Source organism: Molossus molossus, unplaced genomic scaffold (genome assembly GCF_014108415.1).
Source record: "Molossus molossus isolate mMolMol1 unplaced genomic scaffold, mMolMol1.p scaffold_m16_p_6, whole genome shotgun sequence".
NCBI classification, from domain to species: Eukaryota; Metazoa; Chordata; class Mammalia; order Chiroptera; family Molossidae; genus Molossus; species Molossus molossus.
In genome coordinates this window covers 65288535-65295384 of record NW_023425399.1, presented here as the reverse complement: position 1 = coordinate 65295384, position 6850 = coordinate 65288535, and positions in this window count along the sequence as shown.

The window sequence follows — 6850 nt, the reverse complement described above, 5'->3', positions numbered from 1 at the left end:
CAAAACAGAAAGACAGCTTAAGAGAACTGTCGAACAACTGAAAACATAATAATATTCGCATCATAGGAGTCCCCGAAGAAGAAAATGGGCAAAGGTTAGAAAATATATTCAAAGAAATAGTGACAGAAAACTTCCCTAATTTGGTGAAGGAAAAAGGCATTCAAGTACAAGAAGCACAAGTAAGAAGAACCCAAATAGGCCCAAACCAAGACACATTGTAATTAAAATGCCAAAAATTAAAGACAAAAAAACAAATTCTAAAAGCAGCAAGAGATAAACAACAGGTTACCTACAAAGGAAACCCCATAAGGCTCTAAGGTGACTTCTCAATAGAAACACTACCGGCCAGAAGGGAGTGGCATGAAGTAATCAAGGTCATAAAGCAAAGATCTGAATCCAAGACTACTCTACCCAGCAAGGCTATCATTCAAAATAGAAAGTCAAATAAAGAGCTTCCCACACAAAAAAAAAGGCTAAGGGGATATATTAACACCAAACCAGCACTTCAAAAAAAGTTAAAAGAACTACTGAAATTAGTAGAAGAAATAGGAAAAAAATATAACCAAACTAAACAAATATGGCAAAAAATAAGTACATATCAATAATCACCTTAAAGGTAAATGGACTAAATGCTCCCATAAAAAGACATAGAGTTGCTGATTGGATAAAAAAACATGACTCATCTATATGTAGTTTACAAGAGACCCACCTCACAACAAAACACTCACATAGGTTGAAAGTGAAGGGATGAAAAAAAATTTTCCAAGCAAACGGAAAGCAAAAAAAAGCTGGCGCAGCAATACTCATATCTGATAAAATAGATTTCAAAATGAAGACCATAACTAGAGACAAAGAAGGCCACTACATAATATTGAAAGGATCTATCCAACAGGAAGATATAACCTTGATAAACATATATGCACCCAATATAGGAGCAACAAAATATATTAAAAATCTTCTGGGGGACTTCAAAGGACAAATCGACAGCAATACAATCATAGCAGGAGACTTCAACACTTCGTTGACACCACTAAATAGATCCTCTAGACAAAAAATTAGCAAGGAAACAGAGACTCTAAATGGAGCACTAGACCAAATAAATTTAATGGATATGTACAGTGAATTACACCCCAAAACTACAGGATTCACATTTTTCTCAAGTGCACATGGGACATTCTCAAAGATAGACCACATGATAGGACACAAAATAAATCTCTACAAGTTCAAGAATATTAAAATCATATCAAGCATCTTCTCAGCATGCAACTAGAAATCAATTGCAACAAAAGCATACAAAGAGATTTGAACACATGGAGGCTAAATAGCATATTATTAAACAATGAATGGGTTGTAAAGGAAGAAAGTAAAAACTTCCTGCAAACCAATGAAAATAACACACAACAACACAAAATCTCTGGGATGCAGCGAAGGTGACTCTGAGAGGGAAGTTCATAGCACTACAGGCCTACCTCAGTTTTGGCTCAGCGGCTGAGTGTATGCCTGTGAACCAGAGAGTCCTGGGTTCGGTTCCCACTAGGAGCACGTACCACACACACACAAAAAAAAATCTACTAGACTTAATAAATGAATTTGGCAAAGTAGCAGGATACAAAATTAACATCAAGAAATCGACAGCATTCTTATACACCAATGATGAAGTCACAGAAAGAGACTGAAAAAAAATCCCATTTACCATCATGGTAAAAAAATTAATACCTAGAAATAAACTCACCCAAAGAAGTAAAGGACCTAGTTGCAGAAAACTACAGGACATTGAAAAAGAAATAGAGGAAGATATAAAAAATTGGAAGCACATACCTTGTTCATGGATTGGAAGAATTAACATCATTAAAATGTCCATATTACCCAAAGCAATTTATAGATTCAATGCAATCCCTATCAAAATAACAACGACATATTTCACAGAACAAGACAAATACTTCAAAAGTTCATATAGAACCAAAAAAGACCCTGAATAGTGACAGCAATTTTGAAAAAGAAGTACAAAGTAGGTGGGATCACAATACCAGACATCAGGTTATACTACAAAGCCACTAATCAGAACAGCCTGGTACTGGCATAAGAACAGGCATATAGACCAGTGCAATAGAACAGAGAACCCAGAAATGGACCCAAGGCAAAACGCTCAATTAATATTTGACAAAGGTGGCAAGAGCACACAGTGGAGTAAAGACAGCCTCTTTAATAAATGGTGTTGGAAAAATTGGACAGCCTCATGCAAAAAAAAGAAACTAGACCATCAACTTACACCCTACACAAGAATAAACTCAAAATGGATAAGTGACTTAAATGTCACCCGTGAAACCATAAAAATTCTAGAAGAAAATGTAGGCAACAAAATTTCGGACATCATATGCAGCAGAATTTTCACTGATACATCACCTAAGGCAACAGAAACAAGAAAAAATGAACACATGGACTACATCAAACTCAAAAGCTTTTGCACAGCAAAGGAAACAACCATCAAAATAAAAAGGCAACCCACTGTATGGGAGAGCATAATTGCCAATGATACATCAGATAAGGGATTAATTTCCAAAATATATAGAGTACTCATACAACTTCACAAAAGGAAGACAAAGAACCCAATTAAAAATGGGCAGAGGAGCTGAATAGACATCTCTCCAAACAGAACATACAAATGGCCAAGAGACATATGTAGAAATGCTCAACATCACTAATCATCAGAGGGATGAAAATTAAAACAACAATGAGGTATCACCTCACACCTGTCAGAATGGCCACCATCAACAAATCATCAAAAAAGTGTTTGCGAGGGTGTGGAGAAAAGGGGACTCTAGTACACTGCTGGCGGGAATGCAGACTGGTGCAGCCACTGTGGAAAACAATATGGTGTTACCTCAAAAAATTAAAAATTGAACTTCCATTTGACCCAGTAATCCCACTTCTAGGAATATACCCTAGGAAGCCTGAAACACCAATCAGAGAGTATATATGTACCCCCATGTTCATAGCAGCACTATTTACAATAGCTAAGATCTTGAAACAGCCCAAGTGTCCATTAGTAGATGAATGGATAAAAAAGCAGTGGTACATATACACAATGGAGTACTATGCAGCTGTAAAAAAGAAAGATCTCTTATCCTTTGAGACGACATGGAGGGACCTGGAGAGTATTGTCCTAAGCGAAACAAGCCAAGCAGAGAAAGACAAATATCACATGATCTCACTTATTTGTGAAATATAATGAACATAACAGTCTGAGGAATTGGGTAGACCCAGAAACACGGAAGTAGGGTACAGACTGACAACCCTCAGAAGAGTGGGTGGTGGTGGGTGGGAAGAGATAAACCATAGAACTTATATGCATGTATGCATAACCAATGGACATTGACAATAAAGCCGGGGACGGGGCAGGGGGGATGGGGAGGAGTGTGTCAATGGGGTAAAAAGGAGAAACATCTGTAACAAAAATAAAATTATTAAAATAATAATAATAATAAAATAAAGGTGTGGTATTAAGTAATAAAAAAAAGAAAAGAAAGTGATGTGTGTCAGTAAGCAATGTGTGTCAGTAATTCAAATGTCCTGGAACTACATTTCCTTTTTTTTTGGCTTTATTGATTTAATTTTAGAGAGATAGAAACATCGATGAGAGAGGACATTGATTGGCCGCCTCCTGAAGCCTCTTACTGGGGATCGGGTCCACAACCTGGGCATGTGTCCTGACCAGGAATCGAACCAGTGACATCTTGGTGTGTGGGTCTACACTCAACTACTGAGACATAGCAGCCGGACCTGGAAGTGCATTTCTATGGGAGTTTCTCCCTGTCCCCAACCTGGACCTTCTGCAGGCTCGTCTCCTGCAAAGAGAAGGGGGCCTTGGTGGGCTTTTTCTCTCTTTCCCACCCTGCACTCCCATTCTTCCTCCCCCACTGCTAACCACAATTTGTCCCTCCTAGGACTAGAGAGTAGGGGGAGGAAGGAAGAAGTAAGGATCAAAAGAGGTCTAATCTGGTGACTACTAGGATGGACCAGTGTCCTTGCTATTCTGGCTTGACTGTATTTCATGGGGCATTTTAATAGATTCTTCAGAGAACTTGTGTGCCCCTCCAACCCCCAGCATTACTAGGGACTCTCTCACCAGCTTAGAACTCCAGCCATCTTCTACTTCCCTGCTGGGATGACATCACCTTTCTTCCAGGAAGCACTCTGGACATGATCTGAAACTGACACTCAGTTAATGCTCTCCCTCTGTCTCTGTCTCCCCTCTCTATCTCTCTGTATTCCCACATCTAATTGAATGGAAACCCTCATGCACCCCCCAACCCTGACAAACTTGCAGCCACATAGAGACACGTCCAGTGCACTCACCCCACCGGGCTCTGCCATCATGGCCGCTGGCCAGCCAAAGCCTCTCATCCTTTAGGTTTTTCAGGCTTAAGTCAGAAACCAATGGGCTGCACACCCAAGTTCCACCATCACACATCAAGTACTCTAGAGGGTTTCAGTATACTACTGTCCTCTAGGCTTGAAGTGAGGAACAAGCACCTCATGTCCTTTCTGAGAGGGTGTTAAGGATTTAGGACACCTCAGCATCCTCAAAAGACAATTTCTCTTCGATTGGCAGCTCTTGGTTATTTTTACTCCAAACTTTCCACACTCTCAAGGGAGTAAAATTCAAGGGCTGCAAAACCAGTTCTCAAACACCTCCTCTGTGCAAGGTGAACCCAAGAGCATGTACTTCCCCAGACCATGCACATTGTTTTCCTCATCTGTATTTTGCTCAGATCTGTGTGGAATGCCCTTCATCTCCATTTAATTCCTACTCATTCTTTAGAATCTTTATCAGGTATATTTCTTCCATAAACCTTCTCTGACCCCTGCTGAGTCAGGAACAAATGTGTCTACTTTACTGTTAGGGTAACAGGATGACGGCAAAACTGTGTGCTTACTTGTTTATCTCATCCACTAGGCTCCCAGGCCTCAAAAACAGAGGATTAGTGTCTCATTTATATTTTAATCATCAACATCTGGTATGATGTTTTATATATAGTAGATTCTCAACCAAAATTTATTGAATTGTTTTCTAATTGGAAAAATGTAGTCTCCTCAAGAAAAATTATGATCTATTTGGAGTTTACCCCCTTAACCAGTTCACATCTTGCCCAAACTTGAGGGAAAGAACAAGAGTGAGTATCTAAAATAAGAAAGCTAGGTCAATAGCTTCAGAAGTTGCATGTGGAGATTAGTACCTGGGACCAGACAGATGAAATAGGCAGACAGAGTTCTGGAATAAGATTGCCAGTGATATGGGTGGCACGAAGTGGTCTTTTACATTGAGCGTCACCCTTCCGGGCTGAAAGCTCAAAGGAGATAAATGTGCCAACCGTTTGCCTTAAACTCCATGCTTAATCTTGGGACAGTTGCACGTCTTTCCCTGTCCTTCTTCGGTGGTGAAAGGCTTGCTTGCTCAGGTCCTTTGTGGGGAGCAAAAATCTCAGGCAGAGTACAGTGCTATCTAGAAATTAGACATCTGAAATCTCATGCTGCTCAGCTACTAATTTAAGTTGGTGGAAAAAATTAACACAGGACTACAGAAAACAAAATAGGGTGTCTAAGAATTCGAAACCATGGTTTAGGATAAAGAGAGTCTTCTGGGAAACATAACTCCAGTATAACAGGATTGACTCAATACAAACTGGCACATGCAGGGCACTTCAACTGACCTGGTTCATTTAATTGTTCTGAAGGCTTGTCTTATAAATATGAACTTATAAGTTACCTATAACTGGGGACTTTTACAATTTTAGTCTGGCAGAAATTTAGTACATTCACATTGATGGTGAATACGTATATATTTTGATGCATTGCTACCATTTTATGTTGTACATTCTGTTTGCCTCAACTTTCTAGATTGTTTATTTTTCTTTTTCTTTTCTGGCCTTTTGCATTATTAGAGATATTCTCCCTTCTCCCTCATTTTAGTTTTTCTATTAGTTTGAAGATTACACATTATACATTCTAATTTCTATTCCGTTTTATCACTTTTTAAAAATTCTCCATCACTGATTTTTTATATATTTCCTTTTTCCCATTTTCTCCATTAACTCCTTCTGGAATTCCACTGAGAGGTATATCACACTTCTTCCTCTCCCTTTAGTATCTCTTTAACTCTACCCAGAGACTCCAGTACCAACACTAGTCATCATTGCCCCCAACAAAAAGGCTTACTTGCCATGTCTGTAGATCTCTGCTCTTCCCACACAAGTCGGAGTGTAAATGAATTCATAACTAACCAGGATTTTAGACTCTGGTGAGCCACTGAGGGGAGCTAGACCACCCCTGAGCATAGTAATAATGCCCCTGTGCAAGGAGACTCCCCTTTGCCTAATTAACTGTGCCAATAGCTGGGGGACAGAAATTTGGGGTCCATTCCCATTGTTTCAGCTCCACGATCAGAATCCTGGGTAGACTGTCGCTCCTGGACAAATTCTGTTACTAATATCATTGTCTATACCCTTGGGTTTATTCCAATATATCTATGGCCCCTTCTTTACCACCATGTGGCTAATTGGTTTCATCCTCATCTCATATAAGCATAGATGAGGCTGAATATATATGTGTGCTCAAACAGCCAAGTTTGTATCTCCCCTCCAGCAAGAATCCCAGCTTTTCCTGGGGTCAAGAGTAACTCCAGCTAATTAAATTCAAGGTTCTCAAACATGTGACCTCCCACTCCTGCACAGGAAGTGGCCAGCCATGCCACCAGCCCAACTGTGTGGTCGAGCTCCCACCCTACTTGTCCTCATGAAGGCCATTCTTCCACATCCTGGAGAGAGATGGATGGCCCTCTGGTCACATCCCA